Source organism: Haliotis rufescens, unplaced genomic scaffold, assembly GCF_023055435.1.
Source record: "Haliotis rufescens isolate VD_foot unplaced genomic scaffold, xgHalRufe1.0.p SCAF_9, whole genome shotgun sequence".
NCBI lineage: Eukaryota > Metazoa > Mollusca > Gastropoda > Lepetellida > Haliotidae > Haliotis > Haliotis rufescens.
In genome coordinates this window covers 5,930,397-5,957,732 of record NW_025964383.1, presented here as the reverse complement: position 1 = coordinate 5,957,732, position 27,336 = coordinate 5,930,397, and the positions used below count along the sequence as shown (strand labels likewise).

Genomic DNA, 27,336 nt, shown 5'->3' with positions numbered 1-27,336 from the left:
TCTACACAACTCCTCCATCAGAGCCATCTTGGAAGGATGCTTTTGGAGATCTGACACAGTCTTTGCAAGCCACTACCCGTGGGACGTGGCCTTGGAGGACGTCGAAGGCGTGCAGAGTTTTGACTCTCTGGTCATCATCGCCCAGCAGGTCGCCAGTCCCAGACGCCACTAACATCTCCAGTTGTCCAGAGCCGGCCTTACCCGTCTCTTACAGTGTTCGCACCCCAGACAGTGAGGATTTATACTACAAGCATCAGCTTGGTAAGTCAGCTTTTAGACCTTAGCATACACTATTTTCTCTTGGTGCCTTTTTCCTGGAATTTCATCTCTCTCTTGTTCTTCCTTGTACAGGACTGGTCCTTGGGTTGCCGATCTTTTGCAAATGCTTGCGCTGGACAGTTACCAGGATGTCCTTGAGGGTTTCTGAGGATCACAACTGAAGGCATGCCCACCTCTGTACCTTCTAAAACAAATGCATTAAGGAATAATGCAGGATAAGTTAAAAAAATTAGTAAAATCTAAATATTTTTGACCTTTTTATAACTTATCCTGCATTACTACCTCTGAGGGCCCACTTGTCGCAGAGCTACCTCCCCACAATGTCTCCAGATGTTATGATCAAGCAGTAATGTACAGATATGTGACGTCACTTATGTGGTCACATGGTTGCTGTGTGGTGGATCTGCCCTACAACAGGTTGGAACAGCTTCTTTTTCAGCTGGACCTCACACAGCTTCATTTTCTATCAAAGGAAAGCAGTATTTGCATTAAGGAGTAATGAATAATAAGTATACAAATGTAAAAGGAATTTATATTTTACTAGTTTCTAAACCTGCTGAGCAAAGGCACTTCCTGTTTATTTCTGTAACAGACAATTGCCAAACATGTCGTCTATTTTTTATATGAGCAACATGTATTTCGTTACTTAGAACATGCGAGAGATAAAAGCATATTTTAAGTTCAAAATTATCTTTCATATTTTATTGAAAATGAATAGAGATGAATTGATATGATTTAAATATATGCACTTGCTTCATAGGACAAGCGTTTCTTTGATTCTTTCTCACCCTGCGCATGCTGCCGCCCGTCAATACGAGCGGACAAGTGGATTTTTCTAGCCCTGAGGATGTATTTGTTTTTTAAACAAAAATAGAAGGTTAATGTTGGTTATTAAGGATGAGGATTAATAACAAGATGTCTGTGCTCTTTGCTAGTTAAGCAGAATCATGTAACACTGAGTCATAAATTGATTACCATCAAGCTTGTGTGCTAAAGTTTTATCTAGTCGAGTTGCAATGATATGCCTGAGATATAATATTATCACTCAAAAAAGATAATGAATGTATTTACTGGATAGATTTTTTGTCATAGAGGACCACCGGATCTCTGAATGGCCTACATTTGTACAAGTGTGGGATGAACACTGCAGACAATTTATTTTAAATCAACATATTTAGCTCACCAGGGCAAGCTGCCCAAGCAAAGTAATTTTATGGTAAGCAATGATGTCTGTAGTTGTCTTTTGACTTTTTGGCCTGAAATTTATAGTTGAAAATTGAAAACTAATAAGGTTTTTGAAAGAAATTTGTACAAGTTGCCAGAAACTGCTGGGTACTAACTGTGCTGAATACTTCACATTCAGGTTTCTTCTTTAAAGATTTATTGAAATTTATGTTAATGCGATAGAGTCCTTTACCATTTTACCATTTACCATAGTTTACTTGATGGCCAAAGCTTCCACTATAGCTTACTTGATGGCCAAAGCTTCCACTGTAGTTTACTTGATGGCTAAAGCTTCCACTTTAGTTTACTGGGTGCTAAAGCTTCCACTATAGTTTACTTGATTGCTAAAGCTTCCACTTTAGCTTACTTGACGGCCAAAGCTTCCACTGTAGTTTACTTGATGGCTAAAGCTTCCACTTTAGTTTACTTGATGGCTAAAGCTTCCACTTTAGCTTACTTGATGGCCAAAGCTTCCACTGTAGTTTACTTGATGGCTAAAGCTTCCACTTTAGTTTACTTGATGGCTAAATCTTCCACAATAGTTTACTTGATGGCTAAATCTTCCACTATAGTTTACTTGATGGCTAAATCTTCCACAATAGTTTACTTGATGGCTAAATCTTCCACTATAGTTTACTTGATGGCTAAATCTTCCACTATAGTTTACTTGATGGCTAAATCTTCCACAATAGTTTACTTGATGGCTAAATCTTCCACTATAGTTTGGGGCGGTCGGGTAGCCTAGTGGTTAAAGCGTTCGCTCGTCACGCAGAAGACCCGGGTTCGATTCCCGACATGGGTACAATGTGTGAAGCCCATTTCTGGTGTCCCCCGCCGTGATATTGCTGGAATATTGCTAAAAGCGGTGTAAAACCATACTCACTCACTCACTCCACTATAGTTTACTTGATGGCTAAATCTTCCACTATAGTTTACTTGATGGCTAAAGCTTCCACAATAGTTTACTTGATGGCTAAATCTTCCACAATAGTTTACTTGATGGCTAAATCTTCCATTATAGTTAACTTGATGGCTAAATCTTCCACTATTGTTTACTTGATGGCTAAAGCTTCCACAATAGTTTACTTGATGGCTAAAGCTTCCACAATAGTTTACTTGATGGCCAAAGCTTCCACTATTGTTTACTTGATGGCTAAAGCTTCCACAATAGTTTACTTGATGGCTAAATCTTCCACTATTGTTTACTTGATGGCTAATGCTTCCACTTTAGTTTACTTGATGGCTTAAGCTTCCACAATAGTTTACTTGATGGCTGAAGCTTCCACAATAGTGTAATTGATGGCTAAATCTTCCACTATAGTTTACTTGATGGCTAAAGCTTCCACTGTAGAATGTTTATTTCACCCCTAGTAGATACCATGGTGCTAATTTTGTTCTACTTATTCATTGTGCTCTGAAAATATACTTCGTATCTTAGTTTGCTATAAAGTCTGACAAATCTTTTTTTAAGTTATGTGTGCTGAAACTAGTGGCTCCAGTTAGTGTAGCACAGTATATGCCTAATAAGGAATGAAACCTGCAGAAAAGCCAACCATCTCTACCCTGTGCCTACATTACCAAACTGTGTTTGATGGACAGGATGTATATCCTGGATGACGCCTGTGTTACAGACCTGCCAGGTTTATGCTGCTAAGCTGATGTTCTTACATCCGATGACAGGAATTATTTGTTTGGCATACCACCATCAAAACGATGATAGCAATTATTCCCATCTTCATTACTTTGACCAACTGTGTGAAATAACAGCATGAAGAACTCTTTTGAAGGCTCCCCCATCAATGAGCCTTGAAATGGCCTCAGGTTAAGGGAGTGAGTGGAAATTTGATACTCCAAAGATTTCTTTTACTGATTTACCAGATAATCAGGAAGTAGGGTAGCTTTCTAGTCTGCAGAAATAACAAGAGTAGGAAAGCAGAAGCAAATGTTGTGTGAAGTATTTACTGTTTCCTTGAAAAGAAACTATGCTCAACAGTAGGACATGGACAGTATGTTGACAATCGTCATGGATGGTCTGTTGATTTCATGGATGGTCTGTTGATTTCATGGATGGTGTGTTGATGTTCATGGATTGTGTGTTGATGTTCATGGATGGTGTGTTGAAGTTCATGGATGGTCTGTTGATGTTCATGGATGGTGTGTTGATGTTCATGGATTGTGTGTTGATGCTCATAGATGTTGAGTTGATGTTCATGGATGGTGTGTTGATTTCATGGATGGTGTGTTGATGTTCATGGATGGTGTGTTGATGTTCATGGATGGTGTGTTGATGTTCATGGATTGTGTGTTGATGTTCATGGATGGTCTGTTGATTTCATGGATGGTCTGTTGATTTCATGGATGGTGTGTTGATGCTCATGGATGGTGTGTTGTTGTTCATGGATGGTCTGTTGATGTTCATGGATGGTCTGTTGATGTCATTTATCATGTGTTGATGTTCATGGATGGTCTGTTGATGTTCATGGATGGTGTGTTGTTGTTCATGGATGGTCTGTTCATGTTCATGGATGGTCTGTTGATGTTCATGGAGGGTTTGTTGATGTTCATGGATGGTGTGTTGATGTTCATGGATGGTGTGTTGAAGTTCATGGATGGTCTGTTGATGTTCATGGATGGTGTGTTGATTTCATATCTGTTGAGTTGATGTTCATGGATGGTCTGTTGATGTTCATGGATTGTGTGTTGATTTCATATCTGTTGAGTTGATGTTCATGGATTGTGTGTTGTTGTTCATAGATGTTGAGTTGATGTTCATGGATGGTGTGTTGATGTTCATGGATGGTGTGTTGATGTTCATGGATGGTCTGTTGATGTTCATAGATGGTGTGTTGATGTTCATGGATGGTGTGTTGATTTCATATCTGTTGAGTTGATGTTCATGGATGGTCTGTTGATGTTCATGGATTGTGTGTTGATTTCATATCTGTTGAGTTGATGTTCATGGATTGTGCGTTGATCTTCATAGATGTTGAGTTGATGTTTATGGATGGTGTGTTGATGTTCATGGATGGTGTGTTGATGTTCATGGATGGTTTGTTGATGTTCATGGATGGTGTGTTGATGTTCATGGATGGTGTGTTGATGTTCATGGATGGTCTGTTGATGTTCATGGATGGTCTGTTGATTTCATGGATGGTCTGTTGATTTCATGGATGGTCTGTTGATTTCATGGATGGTGTGTTGATGTTCATGTATTGTGTGTTGATGTTCATGGATGGTGTGTTGAAGTTCATGGATGGTCTGTTGATTTCATTGATGGTGTGTTGATGTTCATGGATTGTGTGTTGATGCTCATAGATGTTGAGTTGATGGTCATGGATGGTGTGTTGATTTCATGGATGGTGTGTTGATGTTCATGGATGGTGTGTTGATGTTCATGGATGGTGTGTTGATGTTCATGGATGGTCTGTTGATGTTCATGGATGGTCTGTTGATTTCATGGATGGTCTGTTGATTTCATGGATGGTGTGTTGATGTTCATGGATGGTGTGTTGATGCTCATGGATGGTGTGTTGTTGTTCATGGATGGTCTGTTGATGTTCATGGATGGTCTGTTGATTTCATTGATTGTGTGTTGATGTTCATGGATGGTGTGTTGATGTTCATATCTGTTGAGTTGATGTTCATGGATGGTCTGTTGATGTTCATGGATTGTGTGTTGATTTCATATCTGTTGAGTTGATGTTCATGGATTGTGTGTTGATCTTCATAGATGTTGAGTTGATGTTTATGGATAGTGTGTTGATGTTCATGGATGGTGTGTTGATGTTCATGGATGGTTTGTTGATGTTCATGGATGGTGTGTTGATGTTCATGGATTGTGTGTTGAAATTCATGGATGGTCTGTTGATGTTCATGGATGGTGTGTTGATGTTCATGGATGGTGTGTTGATGTTCATGGATGGTCTGTTGATGTTCATGGATGGTCTGTTGATTTCATGGATGTTCATGGATTGTGTGTTGATTTCATCCCTGTTGAGTTGATGTTCATGGATCGTGTGATGATGTTAATAGATGTTGAGTTGATGTTCATTGATTGTCTGTTGATTTCATGGATGGTGTGTTGATGTTCATGGATGGTCTGTTGATTTCATATCTGTTGAGTTGATGTTCATGGATGGTGTGTTGATGTTCATGGATGGTCTGTTGATGTTCATGGATGGTCTGTTGATTTCATGGATGGTCTGTTGATTTCATGGATGGTCTGTTGATTTCATGGATGGTGTGTTGATGTTCATGGATTGTGTGTTGAAGTTCATGGATGGTCTGTTGATTTCATATCTGTTGAGTTGATGTTCATGGATGGTCTGTTGATTTCATGGATGGTGTGTTGATGTTCATGGATGGTCTGTTGATTTCATATATCTGTTGAGTTGATGTTCATGGATGGTGTGTTGATGTTCATGGATGGTTTGTTGATGTTCATGGATGGTCTGTTGATGTTCATGGATGGTGTGTTGATGTTCATGGATGGTGTGTTGATTTCATGGATGGTGTGTTGATTTCATGGATGGTGTGTTGATTTCATAGATGTTGAGTTGATGTTCATAAATGATGAGTTGATGTTCATGGATTGTGTGTTGATGTTTATGGATGGTTCACTAATTAGTTCAAACATTGACTAAAGAGAATGAGGTTGTTGCATGTTGCTCATGATTTGCTACTGATTTGCTTTGACCAGTCTGTGATGGAAAGAGAATATGCCTTTGGTGAGTTGTGTCCTTACATACACAGCGATTACCCATGCCGTCCTCTGTATGTGAGGTGGCTGCCACAACACTTTGTACACAGGAAAAAGGTTTATTTTATGTTGCTACATTCCAAATTATAAGGGAATTTGAAATCAATGAACAATTTCCTGCTAGGATGAGACATATTCTGAGAGTGTCATGGCCCCTGGCTGTGATTATGGTTAGTGGTCCGTGTAAGCTGCTCATTCAGACACATAATGCATCCACCAAATGTACAGAGGATGTCCGATTCTGAGAAAAATATGTTGAAACCAACAGTCTTGACTCTGGCATCATGTTTCTTTACCACAAGCTCCAGGGTTCTCTCTCTGCTGTAGCATGGATGATGGTCAACTGTGACACACTTTCCCACAGGTCCAGGGGTCTCTCTCTGCTGTAGCATGGATGATGGTCACATGTGACACACTTTCCCACAGGTCCAGGGGTCTCTCTCTGCTGTAGCATGGATGACGGTCAACTGTGACACACTTTCCCACAGGTCCAGGGGTCACTCTCTGCTGTAGCAGGGGTCACGGGTGGCCCAGTCGTCTAAGGCGCCGCGATTGGCTGTGCAGAGTTGCGTCCCTTGGGTTCGCCAGAAACCTATGATTGTGGGTTCGAATCCCGGTTCGCCCCGATTATGTTTCTAGGTTTGTCAGCACCATACCCGTGCTCGTTGGTTTCACCGAAGTGGTAAACGTCTGAGACCTGCATCACTTCGGGCTTTCCTCCCACATTAAGCTGACACACCGCGATATAACTGGAATATTGTTAAAAGCGGCGTTAAACCCAACTCACTCACTCACTCTGCTGTAGCATGGATGACGGTCAACTGTGACACACTTTCCCACAGGCTCCAGGGTTCTCTCTCTGCTGTAGCATGGATGACGGTCAACTGTGACACACTTTCCCACAGGCTCCAGGAGTCTCTCTCTGCTGTAGCATGGATGATGGTCACATGTGACACACTTTCCCACAGGTCCAGGGGTCTCTCTCTGCTGTAGCATGGATGATGGTCACATGTGACACACTTTCCCACAGGCTCCAGGGGTCTCTCTCTGCTGTAGCATGGATGATGGTCACATGTGACACACTTTCCCACAGGTCCAGGGGTCTCTCTCTGCTGTAGCATGGATGATGGTCAACTGTGACACACTTTCCCACAGGTCCAGGGGTCTCTCTCTGCTGTAGCATGGATGATGGTCACATGTGACACACTTTCCCACAGGTCCAGGGGTCTCTCTCTGCTGTAGCATGGATGATGGTCACATGTGACACACTTTCCCACAGGTCCAGGGGTCTCTCTCTGCTGTAGCATGGATGATGGTCACATGTGACACACTTTCCCACAGGTCCAGGGGTCTCTCTCTGCTGTAGCATGGATGATGGTCACATGTGACACACTTTCCCACAGGTCCAGGGGTCTCTCTCTGCTGTAGCATGGATGATGGTCACATGTGACACACTTTCCCACAAGCTCCCGAGGTCTCTCTCTGCTGTAGCATGGATGATGGTCACATGTGACACACTTTCCCACAGGTCCAGGGGTCTCTCTCTGCTGTAGCATGGATGATGGTCACATGTGACACACTTTCCCACACTTTCCCACAGGTCCAGGGGTCTCTCTCTGCTGTAGCATGGATGATGGTCACATGTGACACACTTTCCCACAGGTCCAGGGGTCTCTCTCTGCTGTAGCATGGATGATGGTCACATGTGACACACTTTCCCACAAGCTCCCGAGGTCACTCTTTGCTGTAGCACTGATGATGTTAACTTTGATTTATTGGTAGATTTCTCCGTGAAAACTATTGATTTTTGTTGCAAGTATGTCTCGACAGCTTGGAAATAATTTTAAAGATATTTTATCAGTTGGTAAATGAGAAGACCGTGTTTTCTTGAATGGAGGCTATAGCCTTTTGTTGTAATGCTCTTCCTGTGATCTATTGTGTAACTACCTGTATCAGGACTTAACATCATCAAGTAAGGTTTTCGTATTGACAAAATTTGTTGTTATTTGGAATGACATTGCTGAAGTTACCGTTCACCATGATTACCATCCTTGACATTTGTGAAATATATAAACATATATTTGATCTCATTTAAAATGTTTAACTAATAGAATGTCCATGTGGGTGTTTCATGATTATTTTTGCTGAAATAAATGCATGGTATTATTGTGAGTGTCGTGGAGTATGTGAGTCCTCATCCCCTGTGTGTTGTGTAAGGAGTAGGTGGTGTAGCACTAGGAACACATGCATACTGTGCAGTCACATGTGTTGTGTAATGAGATGGTGAAGATGGGTGACATTTACCCAGGGGGCTACCCTGTTTACAATGTCTTCCCACTGAGGTTGTAATTGTGTCTTAAAAGTGCAGTCGGTCCCTGTTCTCAGGCCAGTTTTGTGCACTGTTTGCTTGTCTCTGTATTTGTATTGTGTTGCCTTTCGCCTGCTAGATGCGTGTTTGTTTAGTCGGTCTGCGTGCATTCCAGTCAGGGCGTTTGGGGACAAAGAATTTAGCTGTGTCAGTTGCCAAGGTTACGGGCGTGCGACCATTTTGAAGACTGCAGTTGCAGCTGCAAAGAGTTGGAGACTGGTGGACTTGCATTTTGCTAAGCAACATACCCATTTCTATCTGGGGTTCATTCTGGTAATTGTTCACCTTATATACAGCTTTGTTGTTAGGGGTTTATCCTTCAGTTGGTATGTTTGTATGTCTGGTGGTGAGGATATACAGGTCAGCAATACAATTACCATGATTATGTAAACTGGCCTGTACAGGTCCTCACTGTGACCTGTCGGCATCTAACAGTTGCAATAGGAGACTGCCGCACAGTGCTGTGTCACACACAGATTGCCTAGACGATGTCAGATGAGGAATACCAAACGTGTTTCACATAGGAGAACACAGTGGGTCTATCAGGGTAACACTACATTTAGCTAGGGCTAGAAGACACATGAAGGCAATGGGTCTATCAAGGTAACATGACATTTAGCTAGGGCTAGAAGACTAATGGAGGCAGTGGGTCTATCAGGGTAACACTACGGACAGCTAGGCCTTGAAGACAAATGGAGGCAGTGGGTCTATCAGGGTAACACTACAGAGAGCTAGGGCTAGTAGACAAATGGAGGCAGTGGGTCTATCAGGGTAACACTACGGACAGCTAGGGCTAGTAGACAAATGGAGGCAGTGGGTCTATCAGGGTAACACTACAGACAGCTAGGGCTAGTAGACTAATGGAGGCAGTGGGTCTATCAGGGTAACACTACAGACATCTTGGGCTAGTAGACAAATGGAGGCAGTGGGTCTATCAGGGTAACACTATGGACAGCTAGGCCTTGAAGACAAATGGAGGCAGTGGGTCAAATAAGGGTAACACTGCCTTTAGCTAGAGCTAGAAGACTAATGGAGGCAGTGGGTCTATCAGGGTAACACTACGGAGAGCTAGGGCTAGTAGACTAATGGAGGCAGTGGGTCTATCAGGGTAACACTACAGACATCTTGGGTTAGTAGACAAATGGAGGCAGTGGGTCTATCAGGGTAACACTATGGACAGCTAGGCCTTGAAGACAAATGGAGGCAGTGGGTCTATCAGGGTAACACTACGGACAGCTAGGGCTAGTAGACAAATGGAGGCAGTGGGTCTATCAGGGTAACACTACGGACATCTTGGGCTAGTAGACTAATGGAGGCAGTGGGTCTATCAGGGTAACACTATGGACAGCTAGGGCTAGAAGACAAATGGAGGCAGTGGGTCTATCAGGGTAACACTACGGACATCTTGGGCTAGTAGACTAATAGAGACAGTGGGTCTATCAGGGTAACACTAAGGACAGCTAGGGCAAGAAGACAAATGGGGGCAGTAGGTCTATCAGGGTAACACTACGGACAGCTAGGGCTAGAAGACAAATGGAGGCAGTGGGTCTATCAGGGTAACACTACGGACAGCTAGGGCTAGAAGACTAATGAAGGCAGTTGTTCTGTCTGAATTTATAAATAGAGCTGATCACAAATCCTGTTAAACAAGTCACATTAAGTTGACCTTATAACCTTAGTGTATCTGAATCACAAAAGAGATTTTTTTTATTTCTCTTTTCATGTTTTTATTTCCCATATTATGAATGTTTCACAAAAGAGATATCATATCTTACTGTAGTTCCTTTGTAATTTCATGTTCTATTTGATATGTGTCAGTCTGATGGAGACATACACAGGAATCAGTTACCATCTTTCTTCTGCTGGGGTTAAAGGAGTGAATTCACTTAAATAATGTGCCACTTTTCATTCACTCATAAAGAGATAATCTTATTGCTATACTGAAATAGCAGTGAATATTTAGCTATACCCAGGAAAGGCCTAATGCATGTTACGACAGTGTGTAATGCACACATAAATAATGATTAAAAGTCTGCCTGGAGGTTAAACACTCATATCTCTTGGTTAACAGATAATAGTTCCAAGATTGAGGTGCGAGAAAGCAGCACTCATGGGTAGACTGTATCTTGGCTCTCCTCCCCTGCTGGTGCTCTAATAGACTTGATGGGATAATCAACTATGAAATTGATTACAAGAGGAGAGTGGATGGGCCTGGTGAGAGGAAAGGAGGGGGTAGGAGAGTGAGGGAGGAGATGTGGTGGATTGGGGGAGGCTGGGAGGATGCTAAATATAGAACTGCCAGGCCATTCAATTATCTCATGCTAATTTTGTGCCATTCTAAGCTTGGAACATAAAATCATGGCATGGCGTGTTTTATGAGGTGATGTAAATTTTAATCACCGAAAGTATCAAATCATTTAACTCTCACTACCTCTCCACAAGGGCAGTGTGCCCTGCAATTGTTTGGGCACGTGTGTAATTGTAGTGGAATTTCCACAGATGTTGAGTAAGTTCTCCCCTTTTTTGCAGTTTCCTTTTCGGTTTGCTCTCATGTTAATCAAAGGCTTCTCTTTTTCAGAATGATTTATTTTCTTTGCTTCAACATTTGTAGGAATTTTTTTTTAGAAAACATGCAAGAGATTCATACCAGATAAGCATGTTTGGGAAAGATACTTGTGTGTAAATTGAATCCCTCTCCCAAAACACTCCAGTCGAACTGGCAACTTTAGGTTCATTTTCAACAAAACACAAGGTAAAAATTAAAAATGATTTATTCATGAAAACATCAATATCCATGTCCGGGATAAATGTCTCCAGATACACCAACCTTATGGGAGTTGCTTAAGTATGTTCCTGTATGATGGCCTGCCGACCACACACTGCAATGTTTTAAAGTACTTATCTTTGAGTTAAGGCTTTTTTAGGCTTTATGAATAATTTCTCTCTTGAAATACTAACATGAATGTGACTGTTATGTGGTTACAGTATGTGAATGATTGGCAGGTAGTGATGCATTCCTTGAACAGAACCTGGTAAGACCCAGCTAATTGTCACACATATGTCACTGTTTGCTGTCAGCCAAGTCAGTATCTGTCAATATCTGTCATTCTGAAGAAGTCTGACTATTGTTATGCATCTTCTCAAGTTGTTGATGCCAGATGTATTTGGTAGCAGTTAGCCACATTTTTACCTAGTGGCACCCAGCAGAGGTGCTGTTTGCTGGACATGGCTGCTGGCTTCTATATGATTAAATTTCCTCTGCTGTGACATGGTTGTGTCCATGTTGGCAGCACACTTTAGCAGACCATGATTAATTCATGTGGCTGTGTCTGCCGCTGCTGCCAGAGAAATATGCAGTCCATCAACAATTTAGCAGATACATGTTTGATGATGTAAAGAGTTCTCCTCCCCTGTACAGCTATGGTGCATTCTTGGTGATATGCTTTGCCCTGTGTAGTGCTAGAACTGCTACTTTGTAATCACACATTTACTGAATTCATTTTACTTTGCCACAGCGTCACTCAAGATAAATCATGTTTCTTGTCTCAGAAAAAGATGTTATTTGTCAGCATGGTAACAAAGATCATGTCTCAAATATGAAAAACTTTTTGAGCACTGTTGCTAGTGTCAGGAATGGAAGTGTAATCAATATTTGATTACTTTGGTGATTCACAGTTTGCAGTATCATGGTATTCTCTATTGTTCGGTTCATGTTAGTGGTACATGGTCACAGTTTGAGCTACACATATATATACTCATTCAGTAGCTACACAGGTGAAGGTGAAGATACTGGCAGGGTTCGATTTAAGGAACTTGACTTAACATGCACCAGGTGTACTTTGACATGAAAACCTAGTTGCACCAGACAAAATCAGGTTGTACCCTGATCCTTTCAATTTATCAAAGTTGAAACATAGATGCATAAAGTAGTATAAATAAAATCTCAGATCTCTGATGACTGTGTCTGGATTTTACATAAAATAATGACATATTGCCGTAAAACATGAGAGGAACATATGTACATAATCTTGCAGTACCCAGTTTGATAACATCAAGAAAACAGGACAATTACACATAATACTGGGATCAGTGTTGTGTGCAAGAGTAGGTTCTATTAAATACAAATTTAAGATGTTTTTAAATGCACTAAGTGCATATAGACATAAATATTAGGCTGCACTTTTCAGTGATAAGTTGCACTGCTGCATGTTTTATACAGCTAAATCGGGCCCTGACTGGTCACATTCCTGATTAGGACCTGATTCCTACTACTAAAGTTGCACCAGAGCACCATGTATCTGTTTGATCACAATTGAGATTATGGCACTGTAATAGATTCAGTTTCATGTAGTAGATATCCATGCACGTAACCAAACAAAAACATGTTGTATAGGACGCCTTGCAACAGAACTATGTTGGTCTACAGAGACCCCTTGCTGTATCTCCATTACAGAACCATGTTGGTCAACAGAAACCCCTTGCTGTATCTCCATTAAAGAACTATGTTGGTCAAAAGAGACCCCTTGCTGTATCTCCATTACAGAACCATGTTAGTCAACAGAGACTCCTTGCTGTATCTCCATTACAGAACTATGTTGGTCAGCAGAGACCCCTTGCTGTATCTCCATTACAGAACCATGTTGGTGAACAGAGACCCCTTTCTGTATCTCCATTACAGAACCATGTTGGTCAACAGAGACCCCTTGCTGTATCTCCATTACAGAACCATGTTGGTGAACAGAGACCCCTTTCTGTATCTCCATTACAGAACCATGTTAGTCAACAGAGACCCCTTGCTGTATCTCCATTACAGAACTATGTTGGTCAACAGAGACCCCTTGCTGTATCTCCATTACAGGACCATGTTAGTCAACAGAGACCCCTTGCTGTATCTCCATTACAGGACTATGTTAGTCAACAGAGACCCCTTGCTGTATCTCCATTACAGAACCATGTTAGTCAACAGAGACCCCTTGCTGTATCTCCATTACAGAACCATGTTAGTCAACAGAGACCCCTTGCTGTATCTCCATTACAGAACTATGTTGGTTAACAGAGACCCCTTGCTGTATCTCCATTACAGAACCATGTTAGTCAACAGAGACCCCTTGCTGTATTTCCATTACAGAACCATGTTGGTCAACAGAGACCCCTTGCTGTATCTCCATTACAGAACCATGTTAGTCAACAGAGACCCCTTGCTGTATCTCCATTACAGAACCATGTTGGTTAACAGTGCCCCCTTGCTGTATCTCCATTACAGAACCATGTTGGTTAACAGAGACCCCTTGCTGTATCTCCATTACAGAACCATGTTAGTCAACAGAGACCCCTTGCTGTATTTCCATTACAGAACCATGTTGGTCAACAGAGACCCCTTGCTGTATCTCCATTACAGAACCATGTTAGTCAACAGAGACCCCTTGCTGTATCTCCATTACAGAACCATGTAAGTCAACAGAGACCCCTTGCTGTATCTCCATTACAGGACCATGTTAGTCAACAGAGACCCCTTGCTGTATCTCCATTACAGAACCATGTTGGTCAACAGAGACCCATTGCTGTATCTCCATTACAGAACCATGTTGGTCAACAGAAACCCCTTTCTTTACCATGGCCATGTTAGTCAACAGAGACCCCTGGCTGTATCTCCATTACAGAACCATGTTGGTCAACAGAAACCCCTTTCTTTACCATGGCCATGTCGGACAGATACACCTCACAGTACCTCTACTATTGGTCAGTAGAGGCTCCTTGCTGTAGCCCCAGTACAAGACCATATTGGTCAACAGAGTAGCTGGCAGTTAATGGGAAGCCAAATATTGACTGTATTAATCATTAGTTGAGCAACGGTCAATAGAGTCCACTGCCCAATTCAGGACAAGTTGGATGTCTGTCATGTGTGCTCCAATTTGCTTGAATGTTGACAGATCACCTTCTGCCACATTGAACAATGAATCATGTGATGATAGGTTAACGTAACCAATGAGGGACAGTTTTAATTGACTGAAGAAGGTTTTCTTGAACAGACACATGTCCTCATCAAAGTCCTGCTTATAGATTTAGCTTTACATGCACACAACAGTCTGGCATTTACCTCAGACACTGTTGCAACATCTTCACGAAACTCTTCAGCAATTATATTTGCGCTTTTTCAGAATTTAAGATTCCATTATCAGTGTTATGAATGCTATGGTAACAAAATGCAGCTAAAAGCTGGGCTGGGCTCAATTTCATTGCAGAATCTAAATACTTATGAATAAGAGTGAAACGATACACCAATATTCCGATGCACCGATACTTGACCCACTATACAATACTCGATACACGAAGGCCTATTTATCTATATGCCACAATACGGAATGCAAATCTTAAGTACAATGTTCTCTCGCTATTACACATGGCTCCCAACACTTCTTACATTTTTAGTAAGCTCAAGTTTTACACTTACACAATGCTTTTCCCCATCTCAAAAGAGCATTTCAGCTGATCACTGCAAGCAGGTTACACCTGAAATACCAGTCAACAAATCCGAACTGAAGTACTCAATTCAATCCCATTATTATACTATCTGGTTATAAAAGTGTGTTCATTGTATATCTGGAGTTATGTTTGTGATATATTTTATTAACTTTATTCAAAATTTTATTTAATATTGTTTACATAAAATTCGGAAAAATTGTGCGGAGTGATCGGTAGATCGCACAACTCAACATTATTTACAGCAACCATGGTCAGATTAGCAATATTGGTGCCTTGAAACAAACTTTAGTTACTAGAGAATGGATACATATATTATAAATGCCATACTTTGACTCAACATAACGTTTTCGCAATTGAAAAACATGTAGCGCGGGAAGTCCCCACGGTGACTGGTCAAATTGTTCCCTACGTAAACATATCCTGCAAAAGCCATCACTTGTACCAAAGTGCTACGCATATGGTTTTTATAATGGCTGCAAACTAAAGTAACACAATATTGGAATATGTTATTCCTGATCAAACAATAATTCAAATACAATTTTTTCCGACTGTTGGCAGTTGTATCATTGGGTATTTTGTAACTGAATCACTGGTAGATTGCGAGAAAACGTGTGTACAGCTGAATGCTATTTCCGGCTATTTCCTAGACAGTTACTTACAGCCTGCTCTGTTGTGTCTGGCCAAGATACACTTAGCTACAGCCTGCTCTGCCATGTCTGACCATGGACAGTCAGTTACAGCCAGGTAAGCTTGCTCTGTTGTGTCTGGCCCAGAGACAGTTACAGCCTGCTCTGTCATGTCTGACCATGGACAGTCAGTTACAGCCAGGTAAGCTTGCTCTGTTGTGTCTGGCCCAGAGACAGTTACAGCCTGCTCTGTTGTGTCAGGCCCAGAGACAGTTAGTTACAGCCTGCTCTGTTGTGGCTGGCCCAGAGACAGTTAGTTACAGCCTGCTCTGTTGTGTCTGGCCCAGAGACAGTTAGTTACAGCCTGCTCTGTTGTGTCTGGCCCAGAGACAGCTAGTTACAGCCTGCTCTGTTGTGTCTGCCCCAGAGACAGCTAGTTACAGCCTCCTCTGTTCTGTCTGGCCCAGAAACAGTTAGTTACAGCCTGCTCTGTTGTGTCTGGCCCAGAGACAGTTAGTTACAGCCTGCTCTGTTGTGTCTGGCCCAGAGACAGCTAGTTACAGCCTGCTCTGTTGTGTCTGGCCCAGAGACAGCTATTTACAGCCTGCTCTGTTGTGTCTGCCCCAGAGACAGCTAGTTACAGCCTGCTCTGTTGTGTCTGGCCCAGAGACAGCTAGTTACAGCCTCCTCTGTTGTGTCTGGCCCAGAAACAGTTACAGCCTGCTCTGTTGTGTCAGGCCCAGAGACAGTTAGTTACAGCCTGCTCTGTTGTGTCTGGCCCAGAGACAGTTAGTTACAGCCTGCTCTGTTGTGTCTGGCCCAGAGACAGCTAGTTACAGCCTGCTCTGTTGTGTCTGCCTCAGAGACAGCTAGTTACAGCCTCCTCTGTTGTGTCTGGTCCAGAAACAGTTACAGCCTGCTCTGTTGTGTCAGGCCCAGAGACAGTTAGTTACAGCCTGCTCTGTTGTGTCTGGCCCAGAGACAGTTAGTTACAGCCTGCTCTGTTGTGTCTGGCCCAGAGACAGTTAGTTACAGCCTGCTCTGTTGTGTCTGGCCCAGAGACAGTTACAGCCTGCTCTGTTGTGTCTGGCCCAGAGACAGTTACAGCCTGCTCTGTTGTGTCTGGCCCAGAGACAGTTACAGCCTGCTCTGTTGTGTCAGGCCCAGAGACAGTTAGTTACAGCCTGCTCTGTTGTGGCTGGCCCAGAGACAGTTAGTTACAGCCTGCTCTGTTGTGGCTGGCCCAGAGACAGTTAGTTACAGCCTGCTCTGTTGTGTCTGGCCCAGAGACAGCTAGTTACAGCCTGCTCTGTTGTGTCTGGCCCAGAGACAGTTACAGCCTGCTCTGTTGTGTCTGGCCCAGAGACAGCTAGTTACAGCCTGCTCTGTTGTGTCTGGCCCAGAGACAGTTACAGCCTGCTCTATTTTGTCTGGCCCAGAGACAGTTACAGCCTGCTCTGTTGTGGCTGGCCCAGAGACAGTTACAGCCTGCTCTGTTGTGTGTCTGGCCCAGAGACAGTTACAGCCTGCTCTGTTGTGGCTGGCCCAGAGACAGCTAGTTACAGCCTCCTCTGTTTTGTCTGGCCCAGAGACAGCTAGTTACAGCCTGCTCTGTTGTGTCTGGCCCAGAGACAGTTACAGCCTGTTCTGTTGTGTCTGGCCCAGAGACAGTTACAGCCTGCTCTGTTGTGTCTGGCCCAGAGACAGTTACAGCCTGCTCTGTTGTGTCTGGCCCAGAGACAGTTACAGCCTGCTCTGTTGTGTCTGGCCCAGAGACAGCTAGTTACAGCCTGTTCTGTTGTGTCTGGCCCAGAGACAGTTACAGCCTGCTCTGTTGTGGCTGGCCCAGAGACAGCTAATTACAGCCTGCTCTGTTGTGTCTGGCCCAGAGACAGTTACAGCCTGCTCTGTTGTGTCTGGCCCAGAGACAGCTAGTTACAGCCTGCTCTGTTGTGAGTGGCCCAGAGACAGTTTCAGCCTGCTCTGTTGTGTCTGGCCCAGAGACAGTTACAGCCTGCTCTGTTGTGTCTGGCCCAGAGACAGTTACAGCCTGCTCTGTTGTGTCTGGCCCAGAGACAGTTACAGCCTGCTCTGTTGTGAGTGGCCCAGAGACAGTTACAGCCTGCTCTGTTGTGTCTGGCCCAGAGACAGTTACAGCCTGCTCTGTTGTGAGTGGCCCAGAGACAGTTACAGCCTGCTCTGTTGTGTCTGGCCCAGAGACAGCTAATTACAGCCTGCTCTGTTGTGGCTGGCCCAGAGACAGCTAGTTACAGCCTGCTCTGTTGTGTCTGGCCCAGAGACAGTTACAGCCTGCTCTGTTGTGTCTGGCCCAGAGACAGTTACAGCCTGCTCTGTTGTGGCTGGTCCAGAGACAGCTAGTTATGGCCTGCTCTGTTGTGGCTTGATACAGCTGACGGCTGCATGGTTACTCTCTCTGTCTGCAACATGTGATAAATTAGTTGAGGAAATACTGATTTTGTTTTGTGAAAGTTAAGTGTACATATCTAAGTAATAATAGGCCACATTCATGTAAGAATGACAGATAAGTTGATGCATTCTGTTCTAAGACTACATATTGGATAGATAATATGAGATAATTGTCTTGTTCTCCATGGATTATGTCAGACTGGGGGCTATGCAACAGTGAGCAGAAAAGGGTGGAAGGGATACAGATGACTTTCTCTTCTTCCATGATCATGACAAGCATTTTATGCTTCACTTCTGAAGCTGCAATGAAGTACATCGCCAAAGACAAGGACTTTCATAAAGACAAACACACTGGTATTAATATCAAGTTTGGTTTAGAGCCACTCTTCTGCTATTCACAAAATCTAAGATGTTACTTTGTTATTTGTTTTTGTTCATCCTTGTTTGCAGGTTACCATAGAAACTGACTTTGTGTATTTGTTTAATTTCAGATTCTCGGCAGCCAGTGTGTCTTGGCATTGTGTCTGATGTATCCAGGTAAGTGTCTTTAGCTGCCATGAATACATTAAGCATCAGCATGTACTGCATGTAGGTCAGGGTGTTCTCAGGCAGTCACATCTCAGTGTTGGTCAGGGTGTCCTCAGGCAGTCACATCTCAGTGTGGGTTGGGCTGTCCTCAGGCAGTCACATCTCAGTGTGAGTCTTGCTGTCCTAGGCCAGTCACATCTCAGTGTGGGTCAGGCTGTCCTTAGGCAGTCACATCTCAGTGTGGGTTGGGCTGTCCTCAGACAGTCACATCTCAGTGTGAGTCTTGCTGTCCTAGGCCAGTCACATCTCAGTGTGGGTCAGGCTGTCCTAAGGCAGTCACATCTCAGTGTGGATCAGGGTGTCCTCAGGCAGTCACATCTCAGTGTACATTTTGTATCTGTAGCAATGTTGAAGATGTGGACCACTCACCGACTTTTGTTTCTGTAGCAATGTTGAAGGTGTGGACCACTCACTGTCTTTTGTTTCTGTAGCGACTTTTTAAGATGTGGACCACTCACTGACTTTTGTTTCTGTAACGATGTTGAAGGTGTGGACCACTCACTGACTTTTGTTACCCCCCGCCCCAACGCGTGTGCGTGCGTGTGTGTGTGTGCGTGCGTGTGTGCGTCCCGAAATTGTTTCCGGAGCATAACTCAGAAACCGTTTAATATTTCTCTACGAAACTTTGCATGTCTATCAGACTCATGCTGAACTGGTGCCTTTTGCTATTTAGGAATTTTATAAATTTTTATTTTTTACGTTTCAATTGCAACAAGTTGGACTTAGGTTCTATAAGGGTGGTGTTCGTTTCCAGAGCGTAACTCAAATACCATTAAATACTTTCTTCGAAAACTTTGCATGTCTACTAGGCACATACTGAACTGGTGCCTTTTGCTATTTAGGAATTTTACTTTTTTTTACTTTTTACGTTTCCATTGCAACAAGTTGGACTTAGGTTCTATAAGGGTGCTGTTCGTTTCCGGAGCGTAACTCAAAAACTGTTAAATAATTTCTTACAAAACTTTGCATGTTTACCAGACACATACTGAACTGGTGCCTTTTGCTATTTAGGAATTTTTTTTTTTTTTCCTTTTTACGTTTCCATTGCAACAAGTTGGACTTTAGTTCTAAAAGGGTGCTGTTCGTTTCCGGAGCGTAACTCAAAAAAACGTTAAATAATTTCTTACAAAACTTTGCATGTTTACCAGACGTATACTGAACTGGTGCCTTTTGCTATTTAGGAGTTTCATAAATTTTTATTGTTTCTATGGCAACAAGTTGGACTTAGGTTCTATAAGGGTGGTGTTCGTTTCCAGAGCGTAACTCAAAAACCATTATATACTTTCTTACAAAACTTTGCATGTCTACTAGGCACATACTGAACTGGTGGCTTTTGTTATTAAGGAATTTTAAATTTTTTTACTTTTTACGTTTCCATTGCAACAAGTTGGACATAGGTTCTATAAGGGTGCTGTTCGTTTCCGGAGCGTAACTCAAAAACCGTTAAATAATTTCTTACAAAACTTTGCATGTTTACCAGACACATACTGAACTGGTGCCTTTTGCTATTTAGGAATTTTTTTTTTTTTTCCTTTTTACGTTTCCATGGCAACAAGTTGGACTTAGGTTCTATAAGGGTGGTGTTCGTTTCCAGAGCGTAACTCAAAAACCATTAATTACTTTCTTACAAAACTTTGCATGTCTACTAGGCACATACTGAACTGGTGCCTTTTGCTATTTAGGAATTTTAATTTTTTTTACCTTTTACGTTTCCATTGCAACAAGTTGGACTTAGGTTCTATAAGGGTGCTGTTCGTTTCCGGAGCGTAACTCAAAAACCTTTAAATAATTTCTTACAAAACTTTGCATGTTTACCAGACACATACTGAACTGGTGCCTCTTGCTATTTAGGAATTTTATAATTTTTTTTACTTTTAACGTTTCCATTGCAACAAGTTGGACTTAGGTTCTATAAGGGTGGTGTTCGTTTCCAGAGCGTAACTCAAAAACCATTAAATACTTTCTTACAAAACTTTGCATGTCTACTAGGCACATACTGAACTGGTGCCTTTTGCTATTTAGGAATTTTAATTTTTTTTACCTTTTACGTTTCCATTGCAACAAGTTGGACTTAGGTTCTATAAGGGTGGTGTTCGTTTCCGGAGCGTAACTCAAAAACCTTTAAATAATTTCTTACTAAACTTTGCATGTTTACCAGACACATACTGAACTGGTGCCTTTTGCTATTTGGGAATTTTATAATTTTTTATTTTTTACGTTTCCATGGCAACAAGTTGGACTTTAGTTCTATAAGGGTGGTGTTCGTTTCCGGAGCGTAACTCAAAAACCGTTAAATAATTTCTTACAAAACTTTGCATGTTTACCAGACACATACTGAACTGGTGCCTCTTGCTATTTAGGAATTTTATAATTTTTTTTTACTTTTAACGTTTCCATTGCAACAAGTTGGACTTAGGTTCTATAAGGGTGGTGTTCGTTTCCGGAGCGTAACTCAAAAACCGTTAAATAATTTCTTACTAAACTTTGCATGTTTACCAGACACATACTGAACTGGTGCCTTTTGCTATTTGGGAATTTTATAATTTTTTATTTTTTACGTTTCCATGGCAACAAGTTGGACTTTAGTTCTATAAGGGTGGTGTTCGTTTCCGGAGCGTAACTCAAAAATCATTAAATACTTTGCATGTCTACTAGGCACATACTGAACTGGTGCCTCTTGCTATTTAGGAATTTTAGAATTTTTTTTACTTTCAACGTTTCCATTGCAACAAGTTGGACTTAGGTTCTATAAGGGTGCTGTTCGTTTCCGGAGCGTAACTCAAAAACCATTACATTCTTTCTTACAAAACTTTGCATGTCTACTAGGCACATACTGAACTGGTGCCTTTTACTATTAAGGAATTTTAATTTTTTTTACTCTTTACGTTTCCATTGCAACAAGTTGGACTTTAGTTCTATAAGGGTGCTGTTCGTTTCCAGAGCGTAACTCAAAAACCGTTAAATAATTTCTTACAAAACTCTGCATGTTTACCAGACACATACTGAACTGGTGCCTCTTGCTATTTAGGAATTTTAGAAAAAAATTGAATTTTAATGTTTCCATTGCAACAAGTTGGACTTAGGTTCTATAAGGGTGCTGTTCGTTTCCGGAGCGTAACTCAGAAATCATTAAATACTTTCTTACAAAACTTTGCATGTCTACTAGGCACATACTGAACTGGTGCCTCTTGCTATTTAGGAATTTTAATTTTTTTTACCTTTTACGTTTCCATTGCAACAAGTTGGACTTAGGTTCTATAAGGGTGCTGTTCGTTTCCGGAGCGTAACTCAAAAACCTTTAAATAATTTCTTACAAAACTTTGCATGTTTACCAGACACATACTGAACTGGTGCCTCTTGCTATTTAGGAATTTTATAAAATTTTTTACTTTTAACGTTTCCATTGCAACAAGTTGGACTTAGGTTCTATAAGGGTGGTGTTCGTTTCCGGAGCGTAACTCAAAAACCGTTAAATAATTTCTTACAAAACTTTGCATGTTTACCAGACACATACTGAACTGGTGCCTTTTGCTATTTAGGAATTTTATAAATATTTGTGTTTTATGTTTCCATTGCAACAAGTTTGACTTAGGTTCTATAAGGGTGGTGTTAGTTTCCGGAGTGTAACTCAAAAACCGTTTAATACTTTCTTACAAAACTTTGCATGTCTACTAGGCACATACTGAACTGGTGCCTTTTGATATATAGCACTTTTATAAATTTTTATTGCTTATGTTTCCATGACAACAAGTTGGATTTAAGTTTTAATATAGGATTGGTTTACTTAAGTAGTATAACAAATAAACTGTTAAATATTTCCTTGCCAAACATTGCATGTCTATATATAAAGCGCATACTGAACTAGTGCCATTTGATATTAGGGAGTTTTAGAAATGTTTATTTTAGAATTTCCATTGCAGCTATTTTGACATGGGCTAAGAGAAATGTTGGGTCATTTACCTGGTTTGGGACCATAAAGTGTTAAAGTGGACGGGGGATAAAGATGACTTTGTCAACTATACGCTTGTTTTTGTAGCAATGTTGAAGGTGTGGACCACTGACTGACTTTTGTTTCTGTAGCAATGTTAAAGATGTGGATCACTCACTGACTTTTGTATCTGAAGCGATGTTGAAGATGTGGATCACTCACTGACTTTTGTTTCTGTAGCAATGTTGAAGGTGTGGATCACTCACTGACTTTTGTGCACCCAGTTGTGTGTTGATAGGGAAGGCAGTAGCTGTACATGCATGTGGTGTGCTGGAGCAGTTGACTTGCAAATGGTGATGTTGATGGTGGAGATCAAAGTATCCACATCTCTGTTTTGATGGAATGTTGTGGTTGTGACAGGTCCAGGCCGAATGGAAGAAGCAGTGTTGTCATCATGACACAAATCGACATGTCAGTCATACATTGGTAATGTAATCTCTGCTGCTCTGTCAAAGGCATCCAACCACACATGACTTATTCGAATCAGATTTCACTACCTTCACAACATAAGATAGACATTAATTGTGACAAGTTGTCTTTGAACTCTTGTTATCTGTGCTGGAATATATCTTTATTCTTTTGAGATGTAACAAAGTGGATGATATTGCAGCTTGAAAGAAAGTATTTTTGTTTTGAAATGTCTTACTCATTGTCAAGTGTTATTACTTGTGTGGATTGTGGGTATTATCAATGTTCATCCCTCTACAGTGTCAGCTTTATGTAGGTTTCTTGTGGCTCAGAAATATGTGCTTCCCCACATATATATATGTGTATATTAACTGTCCAAGGATGCTTCTTTTAAGGCTGGGACGAGTCCAAATTTACTACCTGGGTACCCATCCCCCTATTACCCGACCCTACCGGCTATAGGTCTCAAGAGGTAGATACAAACTGTCCGATTGGTAAAAGTTTGACCGTAGCTCTGGTAAAATGTGTTTAGATACATGTATGATACAACCTGGTGACTGAAGTTTTATTTTTATTCAAACATACAAAAGTCAGAAGGAATGGGCGTAGTAGTCAGGAAGAACTGTGAACATTAGTGACTTGTAGTTTAAACATAGAGTTTTAGATAATATTTGTCAATAAACAATATATCACGTGACTAATCACGGGTCCAGGTAGTCCTGTGGGTACCCGGGTCCTACTCAGTACCCATCCGACCTGAGGACCCGAGTTACCCGTCCCAGCCCTAGCTTCTTTCCATCTTAGTTTAAAAAAATGTTTCTGACAATGGTCCAGGGATTGACTTTGGTTGTGACTCCGCAGTATACACTAATAGTTGTCGTTGGTATCGCATCAACATTCATTCAGTCTGATTGAAAATCGCGTACATCTTTCAATCGTTTGTAGAGTTGTATTGCTAATTTATCTACCGTACCTGGAAATGTCAATAAAAAACTTACACGATAGTTTATTCAATCGTCAAGAGTTGTCCATCGAAACAGCAAGTTGCATGCTATCTCTTACTGTGCATAACCGATTCCTAAATTACTGCATGGAGCTTTGCATCAGCTGACAATGGTAAAGTGCGCAACATTGTTGATCCCTGATTGGCAAATTGAGTTTTACATAAGAAACACTTTGAAAGCTCACAAATCTTATTATCCCCCGCCAAACGGAGTTGGTGTGGGATATAGAAACGGGCTCCGTCTGTCAGTCCGTCTGTCCATATGTAGGTACGTCCGTCTGTCACGTTTCGTTTCCAGAGCATAACTCAGAAACCATTCAATTTTTATTTTTGACGTTTCCATGGCAGCAAGATGGACTTAGGTTCTGTAAGGGTAGGGTTCGTTTCCGGAGCATAACTCATAAACCATTCAATATTTTTTCATCAAACTTTGCAGGTCTGTCAGGTACATGCTAAACTGGTGCCTTTTGCTATTTAGAAATTTTAGAAATATTTATTTTTGACGTTTCCATGGCAGCAAGATGGACTTAGGTTCTGTAAGGGTAGGGTTCGTTTCCGGAGCATATCTCATAAACCGTTCAATATTTTTTCATCAAACTTTGCAGGTCTGTCAGGTAGAAATTTTAGAAATTTTTATTTTTTATGTTTCCATTGCAACAAGATGGACTTAGTTTCCAAACTCTTCTTTTTTTTAACAGTTTCCATGACATGGGTATACCTACAACTCTTTCTCCATATTAAAATTCATATTTCAGATCACCAACAAAAGTATTTTAGATTATATTCACTTCGCCTTGGGATAAGACGGCACTGGTGGAAGAGTTTTCACGAATGTACCCTTGTGCAAGAATGGCCACCATGCATGAATTATGTATTTTGAACTATACTGAACCGCAAAAGAAACATCACCCCAAGTCACATTGCATGAAAAGTTGTCATTTAAATATCTGGGTAATTTGTGTCAAAGTTTCTAAAATTTAACATTACCTTGTCCCTAAAAATGGACGATTGCAAGCTAGACAAACCGCCGGGCAAGTAGCCAATGCATTTCAAGTCCACGTAAGGACCATATACAGGCTCCAGCAACGGTAGCAGACCACCAACACTACAGATGACCGACCACGTAGTGGAAGACCAAGGGTTACCACCAGGATCGTCAGATTGTGCGACAGCATCGTCAAGATCGCATTGTTACTGCTGCGGGGACACAGCAGCTACATATAAGTGCAGACGCCGTGCATAGACGATTGACAAGCAGTCATCTCCACTGTCACAGGTCACACTGAGGACCCATTCTGACACCACGTCATCGCGGAGACCGTCTTCAGTGGGCAACACAGCACCAGCATTGGCGCCACCAGCAGTGGAGAAGAGTCCTCTTCTCAGAAGAGAGACGTTACTGTATCTCAACAGCAGATGGCAGAGAGAGAGTCTGTCCATGCCTTGGTGAACGTTATTCAGATGCTTGTGTTGTTGAGAGCGACTCGTTGGGTGGTCCGAGCATCATGGTGTGGAATTGGTCTTGCACAGATGGCCGGCCCTGTGGTCTGCCAGAACATCGGTCAAGGGAGAGGCGATGGTGTCCCAGCAGCTCGGTACAATGATCAAGTCTTGAGACCACACGCCATACCTCATTTGGCACGTCGCCGCAACCATGAGTTTCAGAGACTTCCTCCAGCAGAATGGCATCAGATCCATACAGTGGCCTGCCCTCAGTCCCGATTTAAATCCCATTGAGCACCTGTGGGATGAGATTCAAAGACGACTGAATGACGTCCGACAACTGCAGCTGAACTGCGTCAGGAGTTCCTCAGAGTGTGGGCTCAAGTGCCTATGGCCTTCATCAACCGCCTCATCGATTCCATGTATCGATGTTGCACAGCAGTCACCAATGCACATGGCGGACACTGACTCGTGATGCCATTTTCTCAGAGACAAGTGTTGTATTTCACTTTGAGAACATTTGACACTTTAATTTCAACATTGATGATCAGTTTTGCCAAGTTTCATCTTTTAAATATGTCTCAAAGTATGTTTACAGTGTTTGGACAAATAAGGTTTCTCATATAAACTATCCATGGTGATGTTTCTTTTGCAGTTCAGTATATTTCTAATGGCCAAACAGGAAGTTGGATTTTGAGAAACGGTATACACGCTACAGATTGAAATAGATGGCAAAATCTACAGCACTGTGTTTCATCTCATTCTTGAATGTGAATACATCTGTAATATAGTTTTTGCCAACAAACTGTAACACCATTTACAACAGTTGCAATTTCATGTCTTATCACTTTGAATGTATTAAATTACAATCTAAGCACACCTAGAAAGTTGATAACTGCAGATCTTTGTCTCTCGCAAACAAAAGAAATGAACAGCTGATTGTGGTAAACACGCCTCGTAAACAGTCTATAATTGTACTCACGAAAAAATCCTCCTAAAGAGGACAATGACCAGAAATACCCAAATTTACAAGACTGGTGTTGCCATCTTAAAGTCAATACAGTGCTTTTGTGGATGATCATTTGTACATATTATCTTGTCTTTCTAAATAGTTCGGCACAGATGTCATGTGCCATTCAAGTTTTCATTAGTATTGAATTGGAAGGAGGTGAGATGAGTGTCTTGTACTATCTGCTGTTGGCTGAAGGTGAGATGTGTGTCTTGTTCTATCTGCTGTTTGCAGGAGGTGAGATGTGTGTCTTGTACTATCTGCTGTTGGCTGAAGGTGAGATGTGTGTTTTGTACTATCTGCTGTTGGCTGAAGGTGAGATGTGTGTCTATTTCCATCTGCTGTTGGCTGAAGGTGAGATGTGTGTCTTGTACTATCTGCTGTTGGCAGGAGGTGAGATGTGTGTCTTGTACTATCTGCTGTTGGCTGAAGGTGAGGTGTGTGTCTATTTCCATCTGCTGTTGGCTGAAGGTGAGATGTGTGTTTTGTACTATCTGCTGTTTGCAGGAGGTGAGATGTGTGTCTTGTACTATCTGCTGTTGGCTGAAGGTGAAGTGTGTGTCTTGTACTATCTGCTGTTGGCAGGAGGTGAGGTGTGTGTCTTGTACTATCTGCTGTTGGCAGGAGGTGTGATGTGTGTCTTGTACTATCTGCTGTTGGCAAGAGGTGTGATGTGTCTTGTACTACCTGCTGTTTGCAGGAGGTGAGATGTGTGTCTTGTACTATCTGCT

General features: G+C 41.8%; 1 protein-coding gene across 7 annotated transcripts in view; it reads left to right on the top strand.

Moving 5' to 3' along the window:
* LOC124151447 (muscleblind-like protein 2a) overlaps positions 1 to 27,336 on the top strand; it is a 411,834-nt gene that overhangs the window by 166,088 nt on the left and 218,410 nt on the right. For all 7 annotated transcript variants that reach the window (XM_048390567.1, XM_048390570.1, XM_048390568.1 and 4 more), the window contains exon 2: positions 18,658 to 18,703. The gene's annotated coding sequence lies outside the window, so the exon portion shown is untranslated. The remainder of the gene's footprint in view (positions 1 to 18,657; positions 18,704 to 27,336) is intronic.